This window comes from Chiloscyllium punctatum, chromosome 26, assembly GCF_047496795.1.
Source record: "Chiloscyllium punctatum isolate Juve2018m chromosome 26, sChiPun1.3, whole genome shotgun sequence".
In the NCBI taxonomy this organism is placed as follows: domain Eukaryota; kingdom Metazoa; phylum Chordata; class Chondrichthyes; order Orectolobiformes; family Hemiscylliidae; genus Chiloscyllium; species Chiloscyllium punctatum.
The window spans coordinates 23,009,296-23,020,534 of NC_092764.1; the positions used below are offsets into that span (position 1 = coordinate 23,009,296).

At 41.1% G+C, this 11,239-nt stretch overlaps 1 protein-coding gene across 1 annotated transcript in view; it reads right to left on the bottom strand.

Moving 5' to 3' along the window:
• Positions 1-11,239, bottom strand: part of LOC140496331 (solute carrier family 66 member 2) — a 73,365-nt gene that overhangs the window by 11,520 nt on the left and 50,606 nt on the right. The window lies entirely within an intron of this gene.

Consider the following 11,239-nt stretch of genomic DNA (forward strand, 5'->3'; position numbering starts at 1 on the left):
CCATAAAAGTTTGAAAATAATTATCATTTAAGTGCAACAGGGTTTTCAAAGTTTTGGAAATGATTGCTGCATAGGATGTTTGGAAAAACCTGACTTGTAGATACAAGTCCTTCTGTATAAGGGCACAGAAAAAGAAAGAAAAAATCTGTTTAAAGTATTCTTGATAAAGTGCTACTGATAATGTATGATCCTTGCCAGTAATATTCTAGCAAAGTTGTAATTTGAAGAATTGGGCACATTATATAACGCACTTGTTTTACTTCAGGCTCCAGAAATGAGGAAATACATGGAAAGTATTGATGTTTCATCTGTAGTACTTTAGAAGCAACTTAATATTCCTTTAGGCTCCTTGCACTTCCAAGTAGGTCATTAGTCATGGTTAGATAAGTAGAAATTTAGCACCTTCAGTTTACATCTAATGAAAAAATGTCAGGCTAATTTAGAGTTTGTATTTCTGCTCCCTTTAAAATTCTGAATTAAAGAGCTGAGAGGAATTTTAACTTGGAAGAACTGCGTGGTTTGAGTGTAGATGGGTGAAGGGGATTAAAAGTGGGAAAAATATAAGTCTGTCAGGAAGTAGATAGGTCTAAACCCTTGCCTTCCACATGCATTGGGCCATTTGTGTTCAACTTTCTTCAGGGAGGTAGGTTTTCTTTTAATAGACATGAAGTACAGAATTGGAGAAATATTTCACCAAAATTCAGATTTAAGGCTGCATTCCTGGCTTTCCCAGTTTTCCTGAAATCCAACTGTAAAAGCAAAATGGAAACACAACAGCAACCAATTAAAACATTTGGAGATGCTGCAATAAATACTCAGTACTCCTGAGATTTTACTTGCTACACTTTGGACACTTTTTCAAATACTTTTTCAGAATGGGTGTCCTCCCAATTGCCTTTGATTGGAGGTCAGACAGTGAACAATATGATCAGCACAAGCTGCATCAGGAGCTTGTCATTCAGAGAACTGTAAATGGACAGAGTGGGACTGCAGCTTGCAGGAGGTACTGCATACAACTCAGCATATACTGGTAGAAGCTGAATTTTGTTGACCTGTTAGAACAGGGGCACTTCAGGGGGCTCAGGGTGTTGTCTTGATTGGCAATCTGCAGTTTCCCAGACATAGATGTGCTCACTACTTGACTTAGGGCTATATTGTCTAGTGCCTGTTAATGTCATCACTACATTCAACCAACTTACCTCTGAATCCTTCCAGCTCTCTACAGTTGACATATCCAATATATGTTTTCTCCCTACTTCTTGCCTTATTAATATATAAGGCATACAATCCATCTAGTTCATGTTGCCACCCACACTAAAACCCACACCTCCGTCTTCCTTGTCCTCACCATGCTCAGTTGGCTTCCTATGATCAAAAGAAATCATGTAAAGATTATAGTGTTCACTTTAAAATTCTCCCCTACCACTGCTGATTTCCTCTAGTTCTGTGTGACGCTGGAATCCTGGGGTCCTCCTATACAAACCTGTTTCTCATCTCACTACTCCATCACTGGGTTTTCCTCTTCAGGTCCCCTTTCCTCATTCTCTGAAATATTTTCTTTCACCATCTCTACCATTCTAGCCTTTTCAATGTTCCCAGAATTGTCCTTAATACCGTCATCTTCCACTCTTGCAACCCTTCCTAACACTTTCCTCTTTCTTCCTCCACTATTCCAAATGAGGATGTACTTACTTCTGCCATTCTATAATACATTCTGCAATATCTCTCTGTACATACTGACCATTGTTTAAATAGCCACTGTTTTCAAACTTCTTGGCCTGTAAAGTTCAGAAATGATAGCACGAATAAGTTTGAGCTCCAATTCTGAAACAGAAGCCACCACTATGTTACATGAAAATTAGGCAAAAGTGAGGACTGCAGATGCTGGAGATCAGAGTCTAGATTAGAGTGGTGCTGGAAGGGCTTTTGGCCGAAACATCGATTTTCCTGCTCCTCGGATGCTGCCTGACCTGCTGTGCTTTTCCAGCACCACTCTAACCTAGACTACTTGAAAATTAGGCAGATCTTCACCATTTTCCATTGCATTCAAGAGTCATATATAAAACTGCCCATTTTGGAAAATAGAGTTGCTGGTGTTTCTGGACATTAGCTGCTGGTTTGGAAATATATTGTCACTGTTCTGAGATTAATGGTGTTCAACTGAGATTAAGGGTAAGCACCTTGGCTCTGACAGTGTACGTTTATTTGACATCAAACCTTTTACCAGCATGTTAGACCCTGAGCTGTAAATGATTGATTTGAGCACTGTATATACAAATGCTCCATTTCCCAACACTGAAGAACATCACAATCTCAATTTCCATAATAAAATTACACTGAGTTGGGAGTTTTTGGTCAGTAGTGAATTAAGGGTACTCACAACTGATTTCAAAGAAAGCCATCTACAATGATCAAATGATCTCTGTACCTGATTAACATCTATCCTAATTACCTTTCAGGAAAGGAAAACAGCTGCCCTTACCATGTCTGGATTACATGTGACTCCGGATCCACTCTTAATTGCATTCTCAAATGACCTAGTAAGTCATGCAGCTGTGTCAAACTGCTACAAAGTCTATAAAAAGGGAGTGAAAACAGATGAACCATGCAGCATTGGCTTAAGCATTGGACACAACAATGGCAAATCCAGTCCTGTTGTCTGTGCAGTGTCCCCCTAACTAATATCTGTGGGGTTTTCTCAAAATTTGGAGACCTGTTTCACAGATTATTCAAGTAACAGACTTATATGGTTATGCTCATTGATTCATACCTTACAACGTTCCAGACACTCTCGTTCAAAACCCTGAAAGTACTGCTCACACCCCCAGCAGAGACCAACCAGAGTTAGAGGCACAGTGGTATACAGTTAGAAAGGAATTGCCTTAAGAGTCATCAACATGGATTCCAGATCCCATGATGTCTTATGGCATCAGATTAAGCATGAGAAGGAAATATCCTGCTGATTACCATTTACAACTAATCTCCAATCCCCTCAGCTGATGACTCAATGCTGCTCCTCCACATTTAACATCACTTCGAGGAAGTAATGAGTGTGGCAAAGTCATAGCATGTGCTCAGGGTGGGGAACTTCAACATACATTACTGAGACTACTTCTATACACAGCACCACTAGTGATTGGGCTGGCTGAGTGCAAAAGGACTTGGATTCAAGACAGGGTCTGGAGGAGGTGAGGAAACCAACAACAGAGAAAAACATACCTGATCTCATCCTCATCAAAATGCCTGCTACAGTAGTCTCTGTCCATGACAGTGTATGTAGGAGTGACTATTTCACAGTCGTTACAGTCATTGTGGAGACAAAGTCAATCTTCACAATGAGGATACTCTTCATCGTGTTGTGTGACTTTGATCAAATCCACCAACTCTTAAAAAAAAGCAGAAATTGCTGGAGAAACTCAGCAGGTCTGGCAGCATGTGAAGAGAAATCCAGTTCTGAAGAATGGCCAATGGACTCGAAACATTAACTCTGCTTTCTCTTTACAAATGCGGCTAGACCTGCTGAGGTTCTCTAGCAATTTTTGCTTTTGTTTGTTTCAGATCTCCAATGTCCACAATTCTTTGTTTTATTCTAGCAACTCTCAAATGGGCATCATTGAAACACTATAGGCCATCAGCAGCAGCAGAATTACGTCCAAGTACAATTTGTAACCTCATGGCTTGGCATCACCATCACCATCAATCCAAGAAATTACTCTGTTTCAATGAAAAATGTAGAGTAGCATGCCGGGCGTGTCATCAGACATCAGTAAAATGAAGTGACAACCTGGTGAAGCTACAATACAGGATTACAAGGGGTACAAACGATGGAAACAGCAATAAGTCGACAAGGCAAAGCAATCTCACCACCAATGGATCATATCTAAGTTCTACAGTCCTGCCATGTCCAGATGTGAATAATGGTGGACAATTAAACAACTAACATGAAGACTTCATAAATATCCTCATTCTTAATGATGGGGTATCCAGAACATCAGTGTAAAAGACAAAGCATTTGCATCTATTTTCAGCTTGAAGTGCTCACTGGTTGATCAGTCTTGGTTTCCTTCTCATGCCCCCAGCATGACAGATGCTAGTCTATAAGAGCATAAGAAACAAGAGCAGGAGTAGACTGTTCCATCCCTCAAGCCTACTTTACCACACAATAGATCTGGGCAGAGCTGACATTCCTCAAATCCACTTTCCTTTCCTCTCTCCAAAACCCTTGATTCCCATACTGAACAAGAATCTGTCAAGAATCAACCTTAAGGTTGAGATAAACAGACTCAAGGACTCTACCCTTTGTGTGGCGTTTGTGTGGAGCCACAGAAAATGGGGGAGATACTAAATGAATATTTTGCAACAGTATTTACTGTGGAAAAGGATATGGAAGATACAGATTGTAGGGAAATAGATGGTGACATCTTGCAAAATGTCCAGATTACAGAGGAAGAAGTGCTGGATGACTTGAAATGGTTAAAGGTGGATAAATCCCCAGGACCTGATCAGATGTAACCGAGAATTCTGTGGGAAGCCAGAGAAGTGATTGCTGGGCCTCTTGCTGAGATATTTGTATCATCGATAGTCACAGGTGAGGTGCTGGAAGACTGGAGGTTGGCAAACGTGGTGCCACTGTTTAAGAAGGACGGTAAAGACAAGCCAGGGAACTATAGACCGGTGATCCTGACCTCGGTGGTGGGCAAGTTGTTGTAGGGAATCCTGAGAGACCGAATGTACATGTATTTGGAAAGGCAAGGACTGATTGGGGATAGTCAACATGGCTTTGTGCGTGGGAAATCATGTCTCACAAACTTGATTGAGTTTTTTGAAGAAGTAACAAAGAAGATTGATGAGGGCAGAGTAGTAGATGTGATCTATATGGATGTCAGTAAGGCGTTCAACAAGGTTCCCCATGGGAGACTGATTAGCAAGGTTAGATCTCATGGAATACAGGGAGAACTAGCCATTTGGATACAGAACTGGCTCAAAGGTAGAAGACAGAGGGTGGTGGTGGAGGGTTGTTTTTCAGACTGGAGGCCTGTGACCAGTGGAATGCCACAAGGATCGGTGCTGGGCCCTCTACTTTTTGTCATTTACATAAATGATTTGGATGCGAGCATAAGAGGTACAGTTAGTAAGTTTGCATATGACACCGAAATTGGAGGTGTAGTGGACAGCGAAGAGGGTTACCTCAGATTACAACAGGATCTGGACTAGATGGACCAAATGGGCTAAGAAGTGGCAGATGGGGTTTAATTCAGATAAATGCGAGGTGCTGCATTTTGGGAAAGCAAATCTTAGCAGGACTTATACACTTAATGGTAAGGTGTTGCTGAACAAAGAGACCTTGGAGTGTCGGTTAATAGCTCCTTGAAAGTGGAGTCGCAGGTAGATAGGATAATGAAGAAGGTGTTTGGTATGCTTTCCTTTATTGGTCAGAGTATTGAGTACAGGAGTTGGGAAGTCATGTTGTGGCTGTACAGGACATTGGTTAGGCCGCTGTTCGAATATTGCGTGAAAGTCTGATCTCCTTCCTATCGGAAAGATGTTGTGAAACTTGAAAGAGTTCAGAAAAGATTTACAAGAATGTTGCCAGGGTTGGAGGATCTGAGCTATAGGGAGGATGAACAGGGTGGGACTGTTTTCCCTGGAGCGTCGGAGGCTGAGGGGTGACCTTATAGAGGTTTACAAAATTATGAGGGACATGGATAGGATAAATAGACAAAGTTTTTTCCCTGGGGTCGGGGAGTCCAGAACTAGAGGGCATAGGTTTAGGGTGAGAGGGGAAAGATATAAAAGAGACCTAAGGGGCAACGTTTTCACGCCGAGGGTGGTATGTGTATTGAATGAGCTGCCAAAGGATGTGATGGAGGCTGGTACAATTGTGACATTTAAGAGGCATTTGGATGGGTATATGAATAGAAAGGGTTTGAAGGGATATGGGTCGGGTGCTGGCAGATGGGACTAGATTGGGATGGGATATCTGGTTGGCATAGACGGGTTGGACTGAAGAGTCTGTTTCCATGCTGTACACCTCTATGACTCTACCCCCACAGCTCTCTTTGGCAAGGAGTGCCAAAGATTCACAACCCTCTGAGAGAAGAAATTCCTCCTCATTTTATTCTTAAATTGGTGCTACTTTATTCTGAGACTATGCCCTCTAATCCTGGACTCCCCCATGAAGGGAAACATCCTCTCAGCATTTATCCTGTCAAGCCCCTGAAGAATCTCTGTATGTTTCAATGAGATCCCCTCTCATTCTTCTAAACTCCAGTGAGTCGGGTCTCAACCTGTGTAGCGTTTGCTCCCATGACAATCCCTCCATACCAGCGACCATCCCAGTGAACCTTTTCTGAAATGCCTCCAATAAAATTATAGAATTCCTTAAATAAGGGGATCAAAACTGCCCACAATACTCCTGATGTGGTCTTACCAGCACCTTATACAGTTGGAGTGAGACTTCCCTAATCTTATATTCCAACCCCCTGGAGATAAGGGCCAACATTCCATTAGCCTTTCTGATTATCTGCTGTAGCTGTTTGTAAGTTTTCTATTTTTTGAGCACAAATACCCCCAAGTCCATTTGTGCTGCAGCTTTTTGTGGTTTCTCCCCATTTAAATAATACTGTTCTTCTGTTCTCCCTTCCAAAATGAACAAAAGTGCATTTTCCCACATTATACTCTATTTGCCTTCTGTAAATTGCCTGTATCTGCTTTTCTATATAGTTTAATGTCTGCAAATTTGGCTACAGTACATTCACTTTCTTCTCCCAAGTCATTAATATAGTTTACACGTTTGATCCACTTCATGATATTAAGGCAGTGGATGCTGCAGAGCTTATGAGCCTCAAAAGCTTTTCGGCAATAATTATCAAAGGTCAGCTCCAGAACTAGCTGTTCCAGTACAGCTTAAGGTATTGGCATCTGCCAGACCATATGGAAACTTAAATACTGCAGATGCTGGAATAAACACAGGGAATCCTGGGAAACTCAGCAGTTCTGGCAGCATCTGTGGAGAGAGAAACAAAATTAATATTTTGAGTCTGGTGAGACTCTCTGTCAGAACACTTTGTTCAATATGGGAACTCGCCCAGCTATCTCAATACCACAAAAATGTGTGACAAATGCAAGGCAGTTACCACTCTATCTACCTGCTCTCAATCATCAACAGTGCTGTCAAGCAAAACTTACAAAGGAATAACCTGCTCACTGACACTGAGTCTGAGTTCTGCCAGGGCCATTCAGTCCTGATTTAGTTATAGCCATGGTCCAAACATGGACAAAAGAGCTGTATTCTGGAGGTGCAGTGAGAGTGATTGCCCTTGATGTCAAGGCAGCAAATGATTCAGTGTGGCATCATGAAGCCTTGGAAAAAGCTAAAGTCAACAGGAATCAGGGGGAAAACTCTCCACTGGCTGAAGTCATACCTAGCACAAACAGGATTTATTCACACTTGGAAGTGAATTGACTTGTTAGTGATAGGTAGCATGGGTTTGTGCAGGGAAGGTCATGTCTCACCAGCTTGTTTGACTTTTCTGAGGAGGTGACAAGAATGATTGATGAGGGAAGGGCAGTGGATGTTGTGTACATGGACATAAGTAAGGCATTTGATAAGGTACCTCATGGCAGGCTTATACAGAAGGTACAGTCTCATGCAATCTGGGGTGAGCTGGCTGAAAGGATTCAAAACTGGCTTAGTCATAGAAGACACAGAGTAGCTATGGAAGTGTGCTTTTTGGAAAGGAGGTCAGTAACTAGTGGTGTTCCACAGGGTTCAGTGCTCGGACCTTTTTTGTTTGTAATACATATACATGATCTGGAGGAAAATGTAGGTGGTCTGATTAGTAAGTTTGCAGATGACACCAAAATTGGTAGATTTGCAGATAGTGAGGAGGATTGCCAAAGAATACAGTGGGATATATAGATAGATTGCAGGTTTGGGCACAGAAATGGCAGATGGAGTTGAATCTTGACAAATGCGAGGTGATGCATTTTGGAACATTGTATTCACTATATATCATGCAATAAATACCAGAACCCTTAGAAGCATTGACATACATAGGGATCTGGCTGTACATGTCCCCAGATAACTGTAAGTGGCAATACAAGTGGATAAAGTGGTCAGGAAGGCATACAGCATGCTTGCCTTCACCGGCCAGGGCATGGAATATAAAAGTTGGCAAGTTATATTCCAGCTGTAGAACTTTAGTTTGGCCACATTTGGAACATTGCATGCATTTGTGACTGCCACACCAATAGCAGTATGAGGATGCTTTGGAGAGTGTGCAGAGAAGGTTACCAGGATGTTGCCTGGTCTTAAGGGTTTTAGTTATGAGGAGAGGTTGGATAAATTCAGATAGTTTTCACTGGAAAGGTGGAGGCTAAGGGGTGACCTGATAGAGGTACCAAAACTAAGAGAGGCATAGATGGAATGGATATTCAGAGACTGTTTCCCAGGGTGGAAAGTCAAGTTGAGAGGAGGAAGGTTTAGGGGAGAAGTGAGGGAGAAATTTTTCACAGACATGGTGGTGGGTGTGCTTGGAACATGCTGCCAGTGGAAGTGGTGGACACAGGCATATTAGCAATTTTTAAGCTGGGAGGTGAGCAGAGGGATGGAAACAGCATAAAGACAGTAAGTAACCGGTCTAAATAAGGATTAGGAACTGGTACAGGATTGTTTGTTCAAAGAGCCTGCTACTGTGCTGTATTGTAGTATATTATATAAAGGAAGATGGTTGTGAACTTGGAGGCTAATCATCGTCAAGAATGATTGAGTACAAAGATATCTCTGCAGGAGTTCCTCGGGGTATTGTCCTTGACCCAACTACCGTCAGTTGCTTGATCAATGACTTTCCATCAATCATAATGTCAGAAGTGGAAATATTTGCTGATGATTACACAATATTCAAAATCATTTGTGACTCCTCAGATACCAATGCAGTCTGTGTTCATATACAGCAAGTTGTGGACAAAGTTTGAGTGTGGATTGTTAGTTAGCAAGTAACATTTGTTGTCCTGCCACAACATGCCAGGAGATAACAGCTTGATCAAGAGAGAATTGAACCATTTCCCCTTGTTTTTCAATGGCATAATTATTGCTGAATCTCTCGCTATTAACATCCTGGGGTAACCATTGACTGAAAACTGAACTAGGCGAACATACAAATACAGTAGCTACAATAGCAGGTCGATGATCTGAATCCTGCAATAAGTAATTCACCTCCTGTCTCCCCTGTCCTATCCATCATCTATAAACTATAAGTCAGCTGTCAGATGGAATGTTCTCCATCTGCCTGGATAGCCGCAGACCAAACAATATTCATGAAGTTCAATACTATTCAGGACAAAGCAGAACATTTGCTTGGCATCCAATCCACCATCACATTCACTCCTTTAACTAATAAGACACAGTGGCAGCAATTTGCACCAGGAGTCATTTCTTTTCCCCCTCTGAGGTCTGCTCTTGAGATTTTCTCAAGCATTACATTTTGATTCTCAGAGGACAATTTTCATTCTCACTCACTGCTTTGTTTGATGATGCAGTCATGACCAACATTACCTCCTACACCTATGTTGACAAATAGGGTATTTGAATTTGCATAAAATCAGGCTTATGGAATTCAACATTGTCCACAATAAACATCACTGCTCCCTTAAACATACAGCTACAAAACATAAAGAAAGCGTTAATTTCAAGGCAAGTAGTAATTAAGTTAGTACATGACCAGAGACAAAGGTTAGCAACAAATTCCTTTTTTCAAGAGACGAATAACTAACAAACACAGCAATACAGAGGGAAAACAAAACACTATGAACATACATTATAAAGACTGGGCAGGTCAGAACTAAGCAGTTCCATGTTTGTCTCTAACACAGTCATTGTACTTCAAGTAATTTTATGATAGCCTCTTTGAGATAATCATAACACATAAACATTAATCTTGAGGACATAAACTGTTCAGTATTAAATTATCCAATTGACGGAATTCATTACGATAGTAATGATCATAGAAGACATTATTCCTTCACTGAAAATGTTCAAAACTGTTCTCTTCCATCTTCAGCCAGACTAGCCTCTTTTGCTGCCATCACTTACATTGTCTCTGCATTTCAATTCAGTTTGCCCCTGTCCTGCATTTGCTGTTGGTAGGTATTAGCAGTAAGCAAGAGAGAGAGCCACCCCCTTATTGAAATAACAGGTTCTGAGTATTCCATTTATGGGGGTGTCTTTTCATTAAATGTTTTCCGCTGTGATTTCAAAGTTTTTGGCAGCTGGATCCTCATGCCACCCCATGCATTTTGAGCGTTGGTATATACCATGAACAGATGCACTGCAATAACTCACCAAGACTCCTCAACACCACCTTTTGAATGGTGACCCACACCATCTAGACGGACAAGGGCAGCAGATACAAGGAACACCACCATCTCCCCAAGCTCCCCACCCAGAAGCACACCATCTTGACTTGGAACTATATTACTATTCCTTCCTTGTCGCTGGGTCAAAGTCGTGGAAGTCTCTTCCGAACAGCACTGTGGGTGTCCCTAACACCACATGGACTGCAGTAGTTCAAGAAGACAGCTCTTCACCACTTTCCCAACTGGGCAAAGGGAAAGTTGGGGATTGGCAATAAATTATAGTATTGTTCACAACACCCAAATCCCAGGAATTTGTTCTTTAAAAAGGGAAACTTTTGGCATGCAGTGATATCAGCAAAAAATTATGCAAACCAATTATATCAATGTATTCATACATTGCAAACCAGGAAGATAAATGCATTTAATACTTTTCACTTCCAATTTAAAATTTCAGATAGAAAAATAAATATTTCTGATTGAATTAAGTCAAAAATTGAAACAAGTTTTAAAAAGTTTCAAAATGAAAAAAATACTTTCAAAAGAAGCAAAAATTATGGACTCTTTAAAATTTAAGAGAAATTTGATGTTCGACAAATATAAAATGAACTTTTCAGGGTCAGGGAGGGTGTTTAATAACAATTACGAAGTTAGTATGCTGTTAAAAATTCAGTTGCAACATATTTAACAAGGTGCAACTGTTTCAAGGGGTTCTGCAGTGTGTCTAACAGACAGAAGGGGAAATTTCTTCAAATCATGCTTGCTATGGAGACCACAGATTCCCAATGCAGCTGTCATTCTCAGTAGAGTAATGACAGCAAACAGTGACAGTTTCACTATCATTATCACTTCAATAATCAGGCCCACTATACTTGTCATCAATATG